A 17,086-nucleotide genomic window follows, 5' to 3' on the forward strand; every position below is an offset into this window, starting at 1 on the left:
CTTCCTCCTCCTCCCCCTCCCTCTCCGGGAAAGATCTGAGGTCGCGCCCGTAGTTGGCCTTAAAGGGCGACACCCCTGTGGAGACGTGCACCGCATTGTTGTAGGCAAATTCTGCCAGTGGCAGGCGATCCACCCAGTCCGTTTGCCTCTGGCTGACGTAACATCTCAGGTACTGCTGCAGAATGGCGTTGACCCGCTCCGCCTGTCCATTGGTCTGCGGGTGCCGAGCCGTAGACAAACTGACCTCCACCTGCAGGAGGTTCATTAGCCGCCGCCAGAACCTGGAAACAAATTGGCGGCCACGATCCGAAATAACTCTTAAAGGCAATCCATGCAGTCTGAATACGTGGTCAACAAACAGTTTGGCCGTCTCTTCTGCCGAGACCGCCCTGGCACACGGTATAAAGTGGCACATTTTGGACATGAGGTCCACCACCACCAACACTGCGGTCTTGCCCCTGGACGACGGCAGGTCTGTGATGAAGTCCATGGACACTACTTCCCACGGCCTGTGCGGTGTGGCTAATGGCTCCAGCAAACCTGCTGGTGGCGCTCTGACCACCTTTGCTCGCTGGCAGGTGTCACATCCCCTTACATAATCCCGAACATCCTCCCGCACCCCTGGCCACCAGAAGTGTCTCATGACTAGGTGAGTGGTTTTGTCCCTTCCGAAATGACCCGCCGTTGGGTTGTCGTGCATCTGCTTGAGGACCTTACCTCTCAGCTGTTTGGTGGGCAGGTACAGGGCTCCCCTGTAAAAAAGCAAACCCCTCCTTTCCTCAAAGTCTTTAGCCTGCTCCCTCCCCCCTCGCAGCTCTCTGAAGATGCGGGAGGCAAACTCATCTGCTGCCGTCAGTGCTGTGAGTTCTGCCTCGCTCACCACTGCTGCTCCGCAGGACCATGCTGATGGGGGGAAAATGTGCCTGGGCGCTGGTGGCAACTCCTGCTCCATGTACTCTGGTTTGCGGGAGAGGGCATCCGCCCTGACATTCTGCTCCCCCGGGATGTAGTGGATGGAGAAGTTGAAGTTCGAGAAGAACTCTGCCCACCGTATCTGTCGCTGGTTGAGCACCCTGGCCGTTCTCCAGAACTCCAGGTTCTTGTGGTCTGTGCACACCTGGATGGGGTGCTTGGCGCCCACTAGGAAGTGTCGCCAGTGCTGGAAAGCAGCGTGGATCGCAAGAAGTTCCCTATCAAACACCGTGTAGTTGCGTTCAGGCTGTGTCAGCTTCCTGGAGAAGAAGGCACAAGGTCTCCACTCTCTGTTGGCGTCCAGTTGCAACAGGATCGCTCCCAACGCCCGGTCTGAAGCGTCTGTCTCCACGCGTAGGGGCGCATCCTGCACCACATGGAACAGGTTCTGGTCGGACGCGAACACCCTCTTGAGGCTTTCGAACGCTGCTTGCGCCTCTGGCGTCCACCTGAACTTCTGCTTGCCTCTCAGGCAGTCCGTGATGGGAGCCGTAACCCGCGAGAAGTTCTTGATGAATTTCCTGTAGAAATTGGCGAATCCTAGGAGGCGTTGGGCATCTTTGCGCGTCCTGGGGCTGTGCCAGTCCAGGATGGCCTGCACCTTGTCCTTGTCCATCGCCAGTCCCTTGTCTGACAGTTTGTAGCCCAGGAAGTCCACTTCCCTGGTGTGAAACTTGCACTTCTCCAGCTTCACATACAGGTGGTTCTCCTTCAGGCGTTGCAATACCTCCCTGACATCCTTCACATGTTGCACTGGGTCAGCGGAATAGATAAGGATGTCATCCAGGAAGACTAAGCAGTTCTTGAAGAGAAGGGACCCCAGGACGTGGTGCATGAAGGCCTGGAAGCATGCTGAGCCCCCTTGCAACCCGAAGGGCATCACCAGATATTCAAAAGAGCCCAGAGGCGTGAACATCGTGGTTTTCCACTCATCGCCTTCCTGAATCCTGATCAAGTTGTACGCCCCCCTCAGGTCTAGCTTGGTGAAAATCTTGCCCCTGCGTGCCGCTGTCAGGAGATCGTCCACTCTGGGCATGGGGAAAGCCACTGGCTCTGTCACTGAATTGAGCCGTCTGAAATCCACCACAAGACGGCGCTGTTGCGTGTCTTTCTTGTCCACCCAGAAGACCGGGCTGCCCCCTGCTGCCTTGCTTTCTCTGATGAACCCCCGTTTGAGGTTCTTGTCTATGAACGCACGCAAATCCTCGAGTTCCTGATCTGACATGGCGTACAGCTTGGCTGGGGGTATCGTTGCCCCTGGCACCAGGTTGATCTGGCAGTCGAAAGACCTGTGTGGGGGTAGGTGGTCGGACTCCGCTTCGCTGAAGACCTCCTGCAGGTCCCAGTACTGCTTGGGTATCGCCTCACCCCCTTTGACATGCATGGTGGCCACCGTGGCTATTGGAGGCCCCTCCCCTGGTTGGTGCTGCATGCAATGTTCCAGACAAAAGTCCGACCCAAACGTGATGCATCTCTGGTGCCAACTTATGGAGGGGTCGTGGCGCGCCAGCCAGCTCATTCCCAAAACGATGGGGGGGTCTGAGATGGTTGTGACGTTGAAAGCCAGTGTCTCTGAGTGCCTTCCCACCGTCATTCTCATGGGGGGGGGGGGTTTGATGAGTGATGGCCCCTCCCAGCAACTCTCTGCCGTCAATGGTGGCTACGTGCAGGGGAAAATCCAGCTGCAGAAGCTGGATCTGGTGCTCTTCTGCAAAGTTTCTCGAGAAGAAGTTGGCTGAGGCACCACTGTCAATTAAGGCGAGGACTGTCAGGGGATAGCCCTTTGGGAGCGTTAGCGTGACTTCTAGAACCACTCCTGCTCTGGGAGGGGTGGGCTGGCTCTGCTCCTCTCTGTGCGGGTGGGCGGGCTGGGGCTGTTGTCTGCTGACTGTGCCTGGCTGCTGCCCCTTGTCTCCTGCAGCCAGGCTGTCTCGTTTCCCTGCTGTGGTGCTGCTTCAGTGGGGGAAGGTACAACCGTTCCCGCCTTTCCTTGCCACTCTCTGCGATGAGGGCAGACTCTGACGCGATGCCGGGGGGAGTTGCAGAGAAAGCAATTCCCGCCTCTTCCCTCCTTGCGTCTTGGCGCCGCCAGGGTTTGAAAAGCCCGCGCGCGCGCTCCACCGATCTCCATCAGTTCCGGCTCTGGGCTTGGTCTGGGCGGGTCTGGGGGCGGGCCCTGGGGTGGGGTTTGGTGATGTGGTCTGTCCTGGGAGCGTGGGAACCAAGGTTTTGCTGCGCGCGTCGCTTGTTTGTCATACCATCTGGATTCCTGTCTCACCCCCACCGCTAGCGCCGCTTTGCTTAACTCATCCATAGTCCGCGGTCTAGGACCTCTTGCCAGCTCATCCTTAACGTCTGCGTGCAAACCCAGGTAGAAGGCTGATTTCACTGGCTCACTTTGCAGATCCCACCCCAGTTTGTGCACCAGCATGGTGAATCTCGCCCAGTAGTCCCTAACTGTCGATTTTCCTTGTGTTAAGTTATGAAGCTCCTGTTTAGTGGCCTCCATTTCACTGTCACTAGCGTACATTATTTTTAAAGCTTCTAGAAATAATTTTGCGTTCTTCATGCAAGGATTTTTTTGCACGATGAGCGGTCTTACCCATTCCCGGGCGGCCCCCGTCAAATGCTCTATGATAAAGGAGACTCTGTGCACGTCATCTGGGAATTCTGCTGCATGCAATTCCAGCGCATAATTTATTTCTGTCTCGAATCCTAGGTACTCCCTAGGGTCGCCGCTAAACTTGGTGACTAGGCTCTGTCCCCTTCTCACTTGGACTAGCTGCGGCTGGGGCGCCCCCCCACCTCTAGCGGCTTTCTCCTCTTCCAACTTTTTCTGCAGGTCCAATACCATCACCCTTAGCTGTTTCTCAGTCTCCTCTTTTGTCCTCACCTGGTCCACCAGCTTGTTCAGCTCCTCCTGCGCCCCTCGCGCTTCCTCCTGAGCGGCATGCAATTGCTGCTGTGCCTGCGCTGTGAGGTTCCGTAGCTCCTGCTTCGCTGCTTCGGCCTCCAGCCTCCAATGCTCAGCCTCTTGAGCGCTCATCGCTGCACTCCAAAGTAGCCAAAAAAAGATTCGGAGGTTGCTGTCAGAGGGCCTGATATGGCTACTCTAGAGTAACGACTCCAGCATGGTCTTTTAAGGCTTTTATTAAGTGCTGATTATTTACAGTGTTCAGAGCAGTAAAAATGCATCCTTAAGGTGAGGTGTCAGAACCTCCGAATGGCGATTGGCGCGTTTTCTTCCAGCACCAAAGCTTTGGCAGACCCAACCTCTTCCCCCTACGTTTGCGTCGCAATTCGGGAGTTGGGGGGATTGGCCTCCCCCCCGTGCGTCCAACTTCCTGTCCCACCTGCGGCATGGGCTCCACAACCTTGCCTGAGCCTCGGACACCACTTCCTGACTCTCCGCTGGAGGCAGAGCTCTCCTTACTCTCTCCAGCGCTTGGGGATGGGCTGGAACTTAAGATGGGAGGGACTTCCCTGTATCCCTTGTCCCTCACACCTCCCAAAACCATCTTCGATTGGAATTGAGAAAAAGAACAACCTGGCTGTGTTTTAAGCTAGTAATGTGTACACAGCCACAGACAAAGAGTACTAAATGGATAAAGTAATGGATGCCATCCAAATATCCATATGCACAGCCTAGTGGCTGCTAGGACAAGAAGCAGGGGTAGCTTTCCTCACTGGGCCCTTTTAAAATGAACTATTACAATCCATTCTCCTTGGCCAGTGCACATAGGTGACATCCACGCCATACATCTAAGGTTCTCATATCCCATTATAACCCCCTAAATAATCCTGGGAACTGTATTTTTTTATTTTAAGGATGCTTTAATTGCAGTTCTTTGATGGCTAAACTACACTTCCCGGGATTCTTTTGGGGAAGTTGTGACTGTTTGTGCTTTAAATGTATGGCGTGGATACGACCACAGAGAACTACAACCATGTTTTCTGGAAGGAGAAGGCCTCTCTGTTTATCTAATGTTATCATTACAATTTAAGGTAAAACAAGATGTGATGTGGTAGGCTTTCAAAAGAAAAAAGAAAAGAAAAAAGACCACAACCACGCAGGGAGTTCCTGATGTGATTTTTGTAATCCTGATGACACCTCCTGATCCCTGATAATAAATATGAGAAAACCCCACACAGACAGATCAGCAAGTGATGCGTTCAGCGTCTCTGTCTACACTGGTCCTCAGTAAGTCCCAGTGTTTTTAAAAATGCGCTAATTTTACTATTATTTTTTCATGCAGCATCTTCTGTTTGAATCTGTCTTCTCCAGTTCTTTGCAGGTTTGCATATTCCTTTACCGTGTCAAGCACTTTGATTAACTATTCATCTGTTTAGAGTCAAGATGAGGCGCTTTGTTCTCTCAGGTAAATCAAAGACATATGTTTGGGGCATCTGCAAGATGAGCAGGAAAGTATTTTCAGACTGATGACACAGAGCAAAATTAAAGTAGCACACGAATATGTAATTATTTGCAAACTTGTTAACCAAGTCACATTATCTTGTTTTTAGAAGTGTGCGTGGTTTTGCGACGGGTGGGGAACCTGTTGTCATTCAAGTGCTTCTGGAGATGCCAGACCCCCCCTATCCCTGACCATTGATGATGGAGTGTGGGCTGATGGGAGTTGGACTCCAATAGTGTCTGGAGGGCCATAGGTTCCCCATCCCTACTTCAAAGCCTTGTCTCCTACTACAAGCTGTTGGGAATGGGTTGAATGGTCAAATCAACGAGATAGTCCGCAACCCCTCACATAACTATTTGTGCATTATTAGTCCCATTGAAATAAATGAATTTTTTACATCAAAGTGGGGCCTGCAACAAAAAGTTGAAAGGTGGAGGTGGAGCATCCCTGTTCAAGAAGACAGGCAGCCAGTCAACCACGGGGAAGTGTGTCCTTTGAGATAGGCCTGTGCAAAGTTTTGGTACATTGCCCAAACTAGACACTAAGCACTGAAATTCTAGAACTGTAGAATTTGCTGTATTTTCTATCATTTGCTTGTGAAAACTATGTCTCCCCCTCTTTTTTTAGCTTATCTTCCTGTATTGTACTATATCCCACATATATATTATAATAGAATTAATGTTTTCAAGTTGCAGCTTATAGTGGTTGTTTCGTTCCGTAAGTCGACCATTGCTTCCTGAAAACCCGAACTTTTAAGTGCTTGAACACAGGAAGCTACCTTATACTGAGTCAAACAATTGACCCATCTAGCTGACTGGATTTCAGGCAGCAGACTTCCCCATCACTGCTTAGAGATGTCAAGGGCTAAACACAGGGATGTTTTCCACGAAAACCATGCACTTTATCACTGAGCTACAGTCCTTCTGGGGGTGGGCAATCTGGGGAACATTGCCTTTTTTCTATACGAAAGAATCTTCAACACCCCCCCCCCCCGGAAGATGTACTAACATAACTGAATCCATGAAAGTAAAGCAATTCTGTGACCTTCACTGTTGTGGCAATCCAGACCATGGCCTCCATGACCATTTGCTTTTTAAAAGCCATCCATACCATTGCTAATTGCATGAATGGTGTCTTGTCTAGTTTGGCCCAAGTGTGATGCCTTCAGAATTAAAATGGTCAAAATTCATTTTCCCTATTATAGCTCCCTCCCTCCTCCAAAAGTTAGGGAGACTTAAGTCTATTCTCTTTCTATTCATATATTATATCAATGCCCAAGAGGCTCAGTGGTTTAGACCACAGCACCACCCGCGTCCCCTATAAGCTGGAGGTTACCCCAAACCTGCTAATAGGGCCTTCTTTTGGTTGGCTGATACCATTTCAGCTATGTAAGCAGTGGCACTCACAGCCTGAACATTGGAAACACACACTCTCTCATCCTGAGAGGCTTGCAGAAATCTGCCCCTTAGCTGGTTATCATATAAATGTCTATGAACGTCTCACCCAACACAACAGGATTGCGTAAACAGCTTCTGTTGCACTTGCCAGACGGAATGGCTGGCAAGCTTACTACCCTTCCTGGTGACAACTGTTCTTTCAGTTGTCACTGGAAATGTGAATCAAATCTGGCATGGATATCTCTGAACATGTGCTCTTCCAACTGAACCTTTTATTTACAGTCATCTCCTAGGCCCACAGCCTTCCTTATATAACATTTCCTGCAAGTATGTGTGGGTTTCACAAAGAATCTTGCAATAGGAAGGATTGCACCACTAAGTGGCACAGACATTCCTGCTTAGATTTGGTAGGGCATGCTGATTTGTGACATAACTCAGGAATTGACTCCCTAATTGGTAATTGGTTCAACCTTCCTAAACCTCTCCACTTCCTAGTCTCTCTGTTCTCTGCTGCCGCTGCTGCCAACTACCTTTCACTTGGCATTCTCAGTGTCTTTGATTATCTTGACTTCCGTTGACATGTTTCAGCCCCTTTTGGATTTTCATTAGTCCTTTTGCATAACTTGAGAATGATTTTTCAAGCATAAGGTATGAGTGATTGAATGCTTTTACTTTGATCTTACACTTTTGTTGATGCTGCTGGCTATATGTTAGAATGTTTTCACCACATTTGGGAGACAATCTATGGTCAGAAATCACGTATAAAATGTCTGGTCAGAACGAGTCCTTCCATGAATGAAAAGGGCCTTTGATGAAGGAGCCATTCCTTCCAACAGAAAGAAGGTAGGGGTGTGAGTAATTTCCACTTATCGCTGTTCTAGAGGGCACCCCATCCCTCCGCAATAGATTTTATGGGAGGACACGGGGTTAGGTAGAGGGGAAATCGGTGAACCTTGCTTCTTCCCCTTCTGTTAGACAGTGACAGGAATATCCTTCTTGGAGTAGAACTCTGGCCACATGATCTTGAGAACCGGTCCTCATAGCATTTAACCTTACAAATTCAATTTAAAACAGCATAAAACAGAAAGGTTAAAAAAAGGTGAATTCCATAAAATAGTAGCAAAACAACACCAGCAAAATTAGCAGAATTAGCATAGCAGATTTAATTCTGTCTGTCTCTGTGTGTGTACAGTGGTACCTCTGGTTACGAACGCTTCTGGTTATGAACGCTTCAGGTTACGAGCTCTGCTATCCCGGAAGTAGGTTCTCCAGGTTGTGAACTTTGCCCCAGGATGCAAACGAAAATTGCAGTCGGAGGCATGCGCGCAGCGGGAGGCCCCATTAGTGAACACGCGCCTCGGGATAAGAACGGTTTCAGCTTAAGAACGGACCTCCGGAACGAATTAAGTTTGTAACCAGAGGTACCACTGTAGCTAGTTAAAGCACATCCTTGATTATATATGCATTATACAGCACATTCCTGAATGATCAGATCAGATCATAGATAATATTTTATACTACATTATTATATTAATCACCATTCAGTGCTTCTCGTTTGAGTCCTGGTTTTCTGGGTCTGGTGTATATTTCTTTATCAAAGCACCAACCCAACAGTGCGTTAATACATATTATAGATGATTGGCGTACTCAAGTACTTCACTACGGAGCAATTTAGTTAACAGCAACCCCCCCCAATATATCCTACCGGTATGTTTCTAATGTCTCCTATATCTGTTTCTGACTTTTATTCTTTCTCCAGTTCCTTTTCTGCTTCTTTCTTTTGCCCCCCCCCCCACTGCATTTGTAGTGGGAGGCTGCAAACTCCTTTGATTAGTCTGCCTGACGAACCACGAGCTAAGATGGATGAGTTCTCCAAACCAATCGAAGTCAGATTACATTGACAGTAAACAGGAAAAAAAGAAGAAAACTGTGCCCCTCCAAAAAGCGGAGCGTGGGAGGAAAAGGTGAAGCAAGCTGGTCTAACTCCAGTAAGCTCCTGTCTCTGCCCCACCGGTTGCTGGAGCCCCTATGATATATTCAAATCCTAAGAGGAGCAAATCTTTGATTTCAATGATGCATTTCCAAGAAAAACTTAGAAATGAGTTTCTGTGTGCCTACAATATCTGGTCGCTCTGTCGTTCATTTTAAAGAAAGGTCTGATAAAGTTCCTGAGTGTTGCACTGTGTTCGTATAGCGGCAGATCTTTAGAAGTTCTAAGCGCTCCTAATACATGGTTCTTCAACTACTGAAAAGTGGTGGTCACAACTTCTGTTGCCGTATTTTCAGGAGCCTTCACCTTGCTAAGCTATTCCTGCAGCAGGTAGCATTATAATTTCCAGAAACTAGTGTTGGTAATTCTGATTCAGTGAGACCTGCATCTGAGCCAAAGTACATGTTGTTGTTTAGTCGTTTAGTCGTGTCCGACTCTTCGTGGCCCCATGGACCATAACACGCCAGGCACTCCTGTCTTGCACTGCCTCCCGCAGTTTGGTCAAACTCATGTTCGTAGCTTCGAGAACACTGTCCAACCATCTTGTCCTCTGTCGTCCCCTTCTCCTAGTGCCCTCAATCTTTCCCAACATCAGGGTCTTTTCCAAGGATTCTTCTCTTCTCATGAGGTGGCCAAAGTATTGGAGCCTCAGCTTCACAATCTGTCCCTCCAGGGAGCACTCAGGGCTGATTTCCTTAAGAATGGGTAGGTTTGATCTTCTTGCAGTCCATGGGACTCTCAAGAGTCTCCTCCAGCACCATAATTCAAAAGCATCAATTCTTCGGCGATCAGCCAAGTACATAAGATTGTGCTATAAGACCCACTAAAGTTACTAGGTATTACTTTTGAAATGCACTGTATATCCCAAGGAAGGTGGGAGGGAATGTTCTCCGGCCACGTGTCTTTTTTTCTTTTCTTTTCTTTTTTGGTGCCAGACATATTTCATTGAAGGTGTCCACCAGACTGGCACTAAAATATTGTCTTAACTGGCCATCTGTCTCGCCTGGTTGAAAAACAGAAAAACAAGAGCATGCCTCATTTATGAAAATAAAAGTTTTTTGGTCTGCTTAGCATAAAAATTATACTACAGGAATATGAAAAGCAGCTGGGGTCTTCTGGAGGAGAATGAAAATGGCAAAGTTCTCTTTTGAATCTTTGGAGGATAGATAGACCCCCTCCCCCGGAGCAAATTTGAGGCAACGTTAGCAAATTATACACATACTTTCATTTGCCATAGCTTGCTCTGTTTTTCTAGCCCATGAATGACTGTATTTTCTGGATAGTTTATATGTGCACAAATTGTGTTGTAAAAAAAGGGAACTGGTGTGAAATATCAATCATAATTGTTAAGAAATGAATGCAAGCTGCTTTTCCTAGAGTGCTTTTCCATCTCATTTTTCAGAATTGAGGGTAGCATTTTGGACTGTAACTGGGAAACAAGGTTCTGTCCCCATCCTTTGCAGCTCAGGTCAGTCGCTTCATGATGCTTCTCTAGCACAGCTTTGAACAAAAAGCCAATTATAATAATAATATAATAATATATTATTTATACCCCGCCCATCTGGCTGGGTGGCTTACAACAGAAAAATGAGATAAAATAATCTATTAAACATTAAAAGCCTCCCTAAACAGGGCTGCCTTCAGATGTCTTCTAAAAATCTGGTAGCTGTTTTTCTCTTTGACATCTGATGGGAGGGCGTTCCACAGGGCAGGTGCCAACACCGAGAAGGCCCTCTGCCTGGTTCCCTGCAACTTGGCTTCTCGCAATGAGGGAACCGTCAGAAGGCCCTCGGTACTGGACCTCAGTGTCCGGGCAGAACGATTGGGGTGGAGACGCTCCTTCAGGTATACTGGACCGAAGCCATTTAGGGCTTTAAAGGTCAGCACCAACACTTTGAACTGTGCTCGGAAACGTATGGGGAGCCAATGTAGATCTTTCAAGACCGGTGTTAATGTGGTCTCGGCGTCCCCTCCCAGTCACCAGTCTAGCTGCCGCATTCTGGATTAGTTGTGCGGTGCGGTGTGCTCTGTGACTCTACTAGAACATTCTGATGTTGCCTCGTTCGCTGTTCTTTATATGCAAATATGCAATTGTAGGGCTTCTGCATGCCTTATATTTTGCCTAAGTCACACTTCCCAAAACAACATGTGAACCGAAACATATCTGTCACTATATGTGGGGATCTGGTAACTTCTGTTTCAGTGTATCTGAAGAAGCTCATACCAATGACAAACGTAGTTGGTCTCTTAGGTGCTACTGGAAGAATTATATATATATATATATATATATATATATATATATATATATATATAATATCTGTCTTTTGAAATTCACATTTCTATGAATTTTGCATTGTAGTTCTCCAGTTGAATATTGTGTAAAAAAAATCATACATTAGGTGTGAAGAAGAAATATGTGTATTAGTGAAAATAACATACAAAAATGGCATTACATTAGGAGGAATTGTTCTGTAAAAATGTGTATATTTGGCAAAAGTGGCATTAGGAGCTATTCACATTAAATTAAAAATTCAAACTGACATGAAAATGTGGAAGTTAGGGAAAAAAATGAGAAACTGAGGAAACCTGAACATGATAGTCACCTATCATTATTCTGTACAGTGGAACCTCGGTTTATGAACACCTCGGTTTATGAATTTTCGGTTTATGAATGCCGCGGACCCATCTGGAACGGATTAATTCATTTTCCATTACTTTCAATGGGAAAGTTCGCTTCAGTTTATGAACGCTTCAGTTTATGAACAGACTTCCGGAACCAATTGAGTTCATAAACCGAGGTACCACTGTATAGACTTTCTTACACAGTAACAAGGTAATATCCAAAAAGGAAGAGTACGGTAAATCTGCAGTTCAGAATAAAGCAGCATTTATTTTGCATTGCAAAGCATCAGGTTAATTTTTTTTGTACATGGAAAATGCTGGTTGCATTTCATCTTTAGTATTAACTTTAAGTTGTATTTCTAAATTTAGAGCAAATGCTCTTTCCTGAAATTAATCCTGTTAAACTGTTTTATATGTAAACAGTGCTGAAATCCTGATCAGTTCAGGATTGGAGTAGTGGGTAGGGAATGAGATTCTCCTGCTGAGCAAAAGAACCTGTTTTATCTGCCAAGTTTTAGGTTCAAATGCAGACATCTTGGACTTTGAAATGTCAGCCAACTAGGCCACCAAGTAACCTGTGATAAACTTTGACTGAGTACTTTAAAAAACGTGTAGCCAGACTTCTTGCACTTTGTCTATTTTTCCTACCAAGTATGAAATCGCTTAAGTATAACCCAGACAGCAGTTTTGCTGACGTCTCTCTTTCCCTCTGTCTAGCAGCTATGCTTTTAGACCCCAGTGCCCTTATTATAGTTGCATAGACATCAGTCAAAACATGGTCAAATAACTGATTTACTTCTAAATTTTACAAAACTCTTCCTCTGATGTTTCGGTATTTGATAGTCATGGCAGATCATTAGTAATAATGGAACTAGGATTACTAAGAGGAGGATTTATAGACATAGGATCTCTTCCTCACAAGTAAACATTTTTAAAAAACTGCACATTACACAAGTACTATTTTTTAAAAAACCAAAGGCCTCAGACCTTAAGTCTGCCAATCTCTGTACACAGCCTTAGCCTTCCTTTTTCCTCAGCCAACCCAACTGGGACATGTGCAAATCCAAGCTAAACTAGAGTTGGGAAAAAAGATGCTGAACAAATATTGCACCTGAGAATTCACTCTTATTTTCAAGTTAAATATCATGGAAGGTAGTGTCACATGTTTCCAAAGACTGCTTACGACTGAAGTATAATAAATAATTTGTTACACAAACTGTCTAAAGGTGTTTATCCAATTTCAGTCTTGATTACCATTGGTTGTTAATCTGTGGTATGTTAGTTGAAAGAAAGCAGCTGTAATACCAAGTAGATACATTGTCAGCTGTTATCCCATTGGTTTTTTATGAATTAGTTAACTGGTTGTGGGAAATGGAAGCTGCTTCTAGTGGTACTGGTAATGGAGTTCTTGTTTATATAGCAGTTGTCCAAAGTCTGCAATCTCTCTCTCTGTGTTGATTTTTGTGCATTGTCTAGACCAGGCATCCCCAAACTGCGGCCCTCCAGATGTTTTGGCCTACAACTCCCATGATCCCTAGCTAGCAGGATCAGTGGTCAGGGAAGCTGGGAATTGTAGACCAAAACATCTGGAGGGCCAAAGTTTGGGGATGCCTGCTCTAGACAAAAAGGAATTCTATAAACAAAGTCTTCACTATCCAACCAGGTCAGTTTCAAGGTAATGGTTTATTGCATCTGATGCTATCTGTTGGGTTACTGTGTGTCGCACAACACAGCATCTAACGTGGGCTAAAAGTAAGTTGGAAAAATGCAATTAAAAACGAACATTGCAATTTAGGACATGCTACTTGTATGCTGAATAATCCAGAATCAAACTTTTTCCTTGGGGAAGCGCCTAGTGATTTCAAAAGCTTTCCGATCTTCTTTTGGTTGTTGTCTGTGCTATTTCAGATGCTGCTTTTGAGCTTCCTCAATCCACATTTTGAGGGAGGCAGTCTAAGCCATTGAATAGACATGTCACTGCATTCAGTTGGGATTATTTCCATCTTAATGTGCATAGGATTGTGCCGTTATCTGGGATAATGCCTGCAATGTCTGCAATCTAGCTGTGATACAGATTAGTAGGATTAATTGCCAATATAATGCAAAATATAGAATAATAATAATAATAATAATAATAATATAGAGGGGAATCTTGCAATAGGGCTATTTGTGTCAGTGAGTCATAGTGTTTATTACTCTTGTATTAATGGTCATATTTCCAAAACCAGTCTGAATGTACAAACATGGGAGATGTTTCAAGGGTGTGTATGTTAGAACAGTTACAATGTGGCTTTCTCAGCAAGAGAAACTATTGGTCTGTACCAGCCAGTAGTAATGGTGTTGACCTGCAGTCAGTCTGGGTGAGTTATTTGTTACTCATGCAGCAACAGATATTCATTATAAACCAAATATGCTGTTAGTTTCCTCTGTTTATACAACAATTTAGTGGTCATTTATTTAAAAAGTTAAAAATTATGTATAGTTATTGGAAGTACAATTTGGCATTGAAGTGATCCTAGCAGAAATCTAGCCAAAGAAACCACACTAACACCAGTCATATTCCATGTTGTGATAGAAACAAATTATTCTTCTTTAAATGTTTGGAACTGAAGCTCTTTTATCTTTGCAGATGTCGAGGGACTGTAAAAGCACTCAATTTCTTGGCTTCCAGTGTAGAAAAGATGCTGTCAACTGAAGGCTGGAAGGAAGAGTAAGAAATTATCTCCCCTTTCACAGGTATACCCATTCATTGCCATTTCAATATGGTGTTGCAAAGTAACCCTGTTGACAGTTCCTGATAGGATGAAGTGCAGTGAGTTTGAGGACTGAAGTGGGCTGGGTGTGATGTTATTCAGACTGTTTTCTCTCCACATACTTTTCAAGGAGACGTTACAGAGGTAAGTGCTTTAGCCATAGGCACAAAATTATAGGAACTATGGGAAGATGTTGTTGTTGTTGTTGTTGTTTAGTCGTTTAGTCGTGTCCGACTCTTCGTGACCCCATGGACCATAGCACGCCAGGCACTCCTGTCTTCCACTGCCTCCCGCAGTTTGGTCAAACTCATATTCGTAGCTTCGAGAACACTGTCCAACCATCTAATCCTCTGTTGTCCCCTTCTCCTAGTGCCCTCCATCTTTCCCAACATCAAGGTCTTTTCCAAGGATTCTTCTCTTCTCATGAGGTGGCCAAAGTATTGGAGCCTCAGCTTCACGATCTGTCCTTCCAGTGAGCACTCAGGGCTGATTTCCTTAAGAATGGATAGGTTTGATCTTCTTGCAGTCCATGGGACTCTCAAGAGTCTCCTCCAGCACCATAATTCAAAAGCATCAGTTCTTCGGCGATCAGCCTTCTTTATGGTCCAGCTCTCACTTCCATACATCACTACTGGGAAAACCATAGCTTTTAACTATACGGACCTTTGTAGGCAAGGTGATGTCTCTGCTTTTTAAGATGCTGTCTAGGTTTGTCATTGCTTTTCTTCCAAGAAGCAGGCGTCTTTTAATTTCGTGACTGCTATCACCATCAATAAAGGGATTATAAATTGTTTTTGGAAGTAGAAATGGAGAGAGCTCATTGGAACTGATCAGGAATGGAAGGTGGCAAGAGGATCCATAGCTGTTGAGAGTCTTCCTAAGGCCACAGATTAGGGCCACAGGGTAGAGTTGTGTGTGTGTGTCTGTGTGTCCATGCACAGTCCTGCTCCATACCTCTGGTCATCTTTGTTTCCCTCCACTGAATCATCCCAATTTGTTTACATCATTTTCACATTTCACACCTGAATTTCACACATTCCATATTCATGGAATGGATGCACATCTCGTGAAAGTGTATACCAGTTGAGAATTATTGGAAAGAAGTTTGATGCATGATGGATTATTGGATAAGATGCAATCTATTGGTTGTTCTATTGAATTACTGCAAACACTGCACAACCTCAGGATAGATCGCCTATTGAAGATCTAATTCTAGATGCAGAGATTGTCTTGGCTGTGTACTAGAAATTCCCTAAGGTTCCATCAATCTCCGAATAGCTAAGAAAGGTTTTGAATCTGGCTGAGGTAGAAAAATCTTACTTTGGTTATGAAAAGAGAGGTTGACTCCTTATGATGGATGGTTTTGTAGGGAACTTGAATCCATTCATAAATTAGTGGACTACTCAGTTCTTTGAAGCAATAGGTATCTTTGGTTCCACAATAAACACAAATATTCATTGAGACTTTGATCAAAATGAGATTTTTTGAGCTAGCAGTTTAGGTGATGGAAAATAACAAAGAAGAAATATTGCTAATGCTGTGATTCCCAAGCATATCATGTTTATTCAATCTAACACTTTGTTCTTTTTATAGCATCGCTCTTAGTACTATGCACTACTTTTCTTTAACACCTCTGTCTATTTGAAGCCACTTACTGCATAACACTGTTTAGAAGAAGCTGAACATATCTACAAGAATTTCCTTAAACAAGCCTCAATAGTTAGTTTAATTATAAGTCATTTAAAAAGTGGTACTTACACAGGGACATTTTGTCTTTGTTGTTGAAACTGCGGATGTGAGGAATAACAAGAAATGGCATGATTCATTATGTGTCAAAGACTTTTCTGTAGCTGAGAATTATTTTTATTTTTAATTACTGTACTCAAGTTCTGCTAGCTAGCTTCCCATTGGCACCTGTGAGAACAGGATGCTGGACTAGATGGGCCTAATCCAGCAGGACTCTTCTTAGGTTCATAAAATGAACGGGTACAGCAATATTTAGATGACCACTGTAAAAATGTAAAGGACCCCTGGACAGTTACGTCCAGTCAAAGGCAACTATGGGGTTGTGGCACTCATCTTGCTTTCGGGCCAAGGGAGCCAGCATTTGTCCACAGACAGTTTCTGGGTCATGTGGCCAGCATGGCTAAACCGCTTCTGGCGCAATGGAACACCGTGATGGAAACCAGAGCACTCAGAAACTCCATTTACCTTCCTGCCACAGCGGTACCTATTTATCAACTTGCACTGGCGTGCTTTCGAACTGCTAGGTTGGCAGGAGATGGGACAGAGCAATGGGAGCTCTTCCCATCGAGCAGATTTGAACCGCCGACCTTCTGATTGGCAAGCCCAAGAGGCTCAATGGTTTAGACCACAGCATCACCCACGTTCCTATGAGCACTGTAAGACCCACACCTCAAGATACACATGGATGACCATTTAGGAGTTCTTATGAATCAGAACTTATGGACTAATGGAAGCAGAAAAATTGGTCTCTGACCTAAGGAATCTAAATTTTAACTGTGGGGAAAACAACCAGAGGGAATAAAAAAGCCAGAGTAATGAGTGATGAATGTGAGCAAACATAGTGTGGTGGGGTAGTTATAGTGAGGGACAAAGATCCTCGGGTCCAGGGTTCAGATCCCCACTCAGTCAGGAAGCTCACTGGGTGACCATGTCTATCACTGTCTCTCAGCCCAACCCACCTAACAGAGTTGTTGTGAGGATAAAATAGACGGGGGGACAGGACCATGTGTGCCACCTTGAGCTCCTTAGAGGAAGAATGGGATGTTGTTGTTGTTGTTGTTTGTTTGTTTCCATGTATCTCATTTGGGTTGGGAATATGGACTAATGAGGTTTAATGGAATGAGAGAGAGGCAGTAAAATGTATGAATTCTGGAAGTAATTTAGAGGCATATTTATTTGATTTTTATATTC

This window comes from Zootoca vivipara, chromosome 5 (genome assembly GCF_963506605.1).
Source record: "Zootoca vivipara chromosome 5, rZooViv1.1, whole genome shotgun sequence".
NCBI lineage: Eukaryota > Metazoa > Chordata > Lepidosauria > Squamata > Lacertidae > Zootoca > Zootoca vivipara.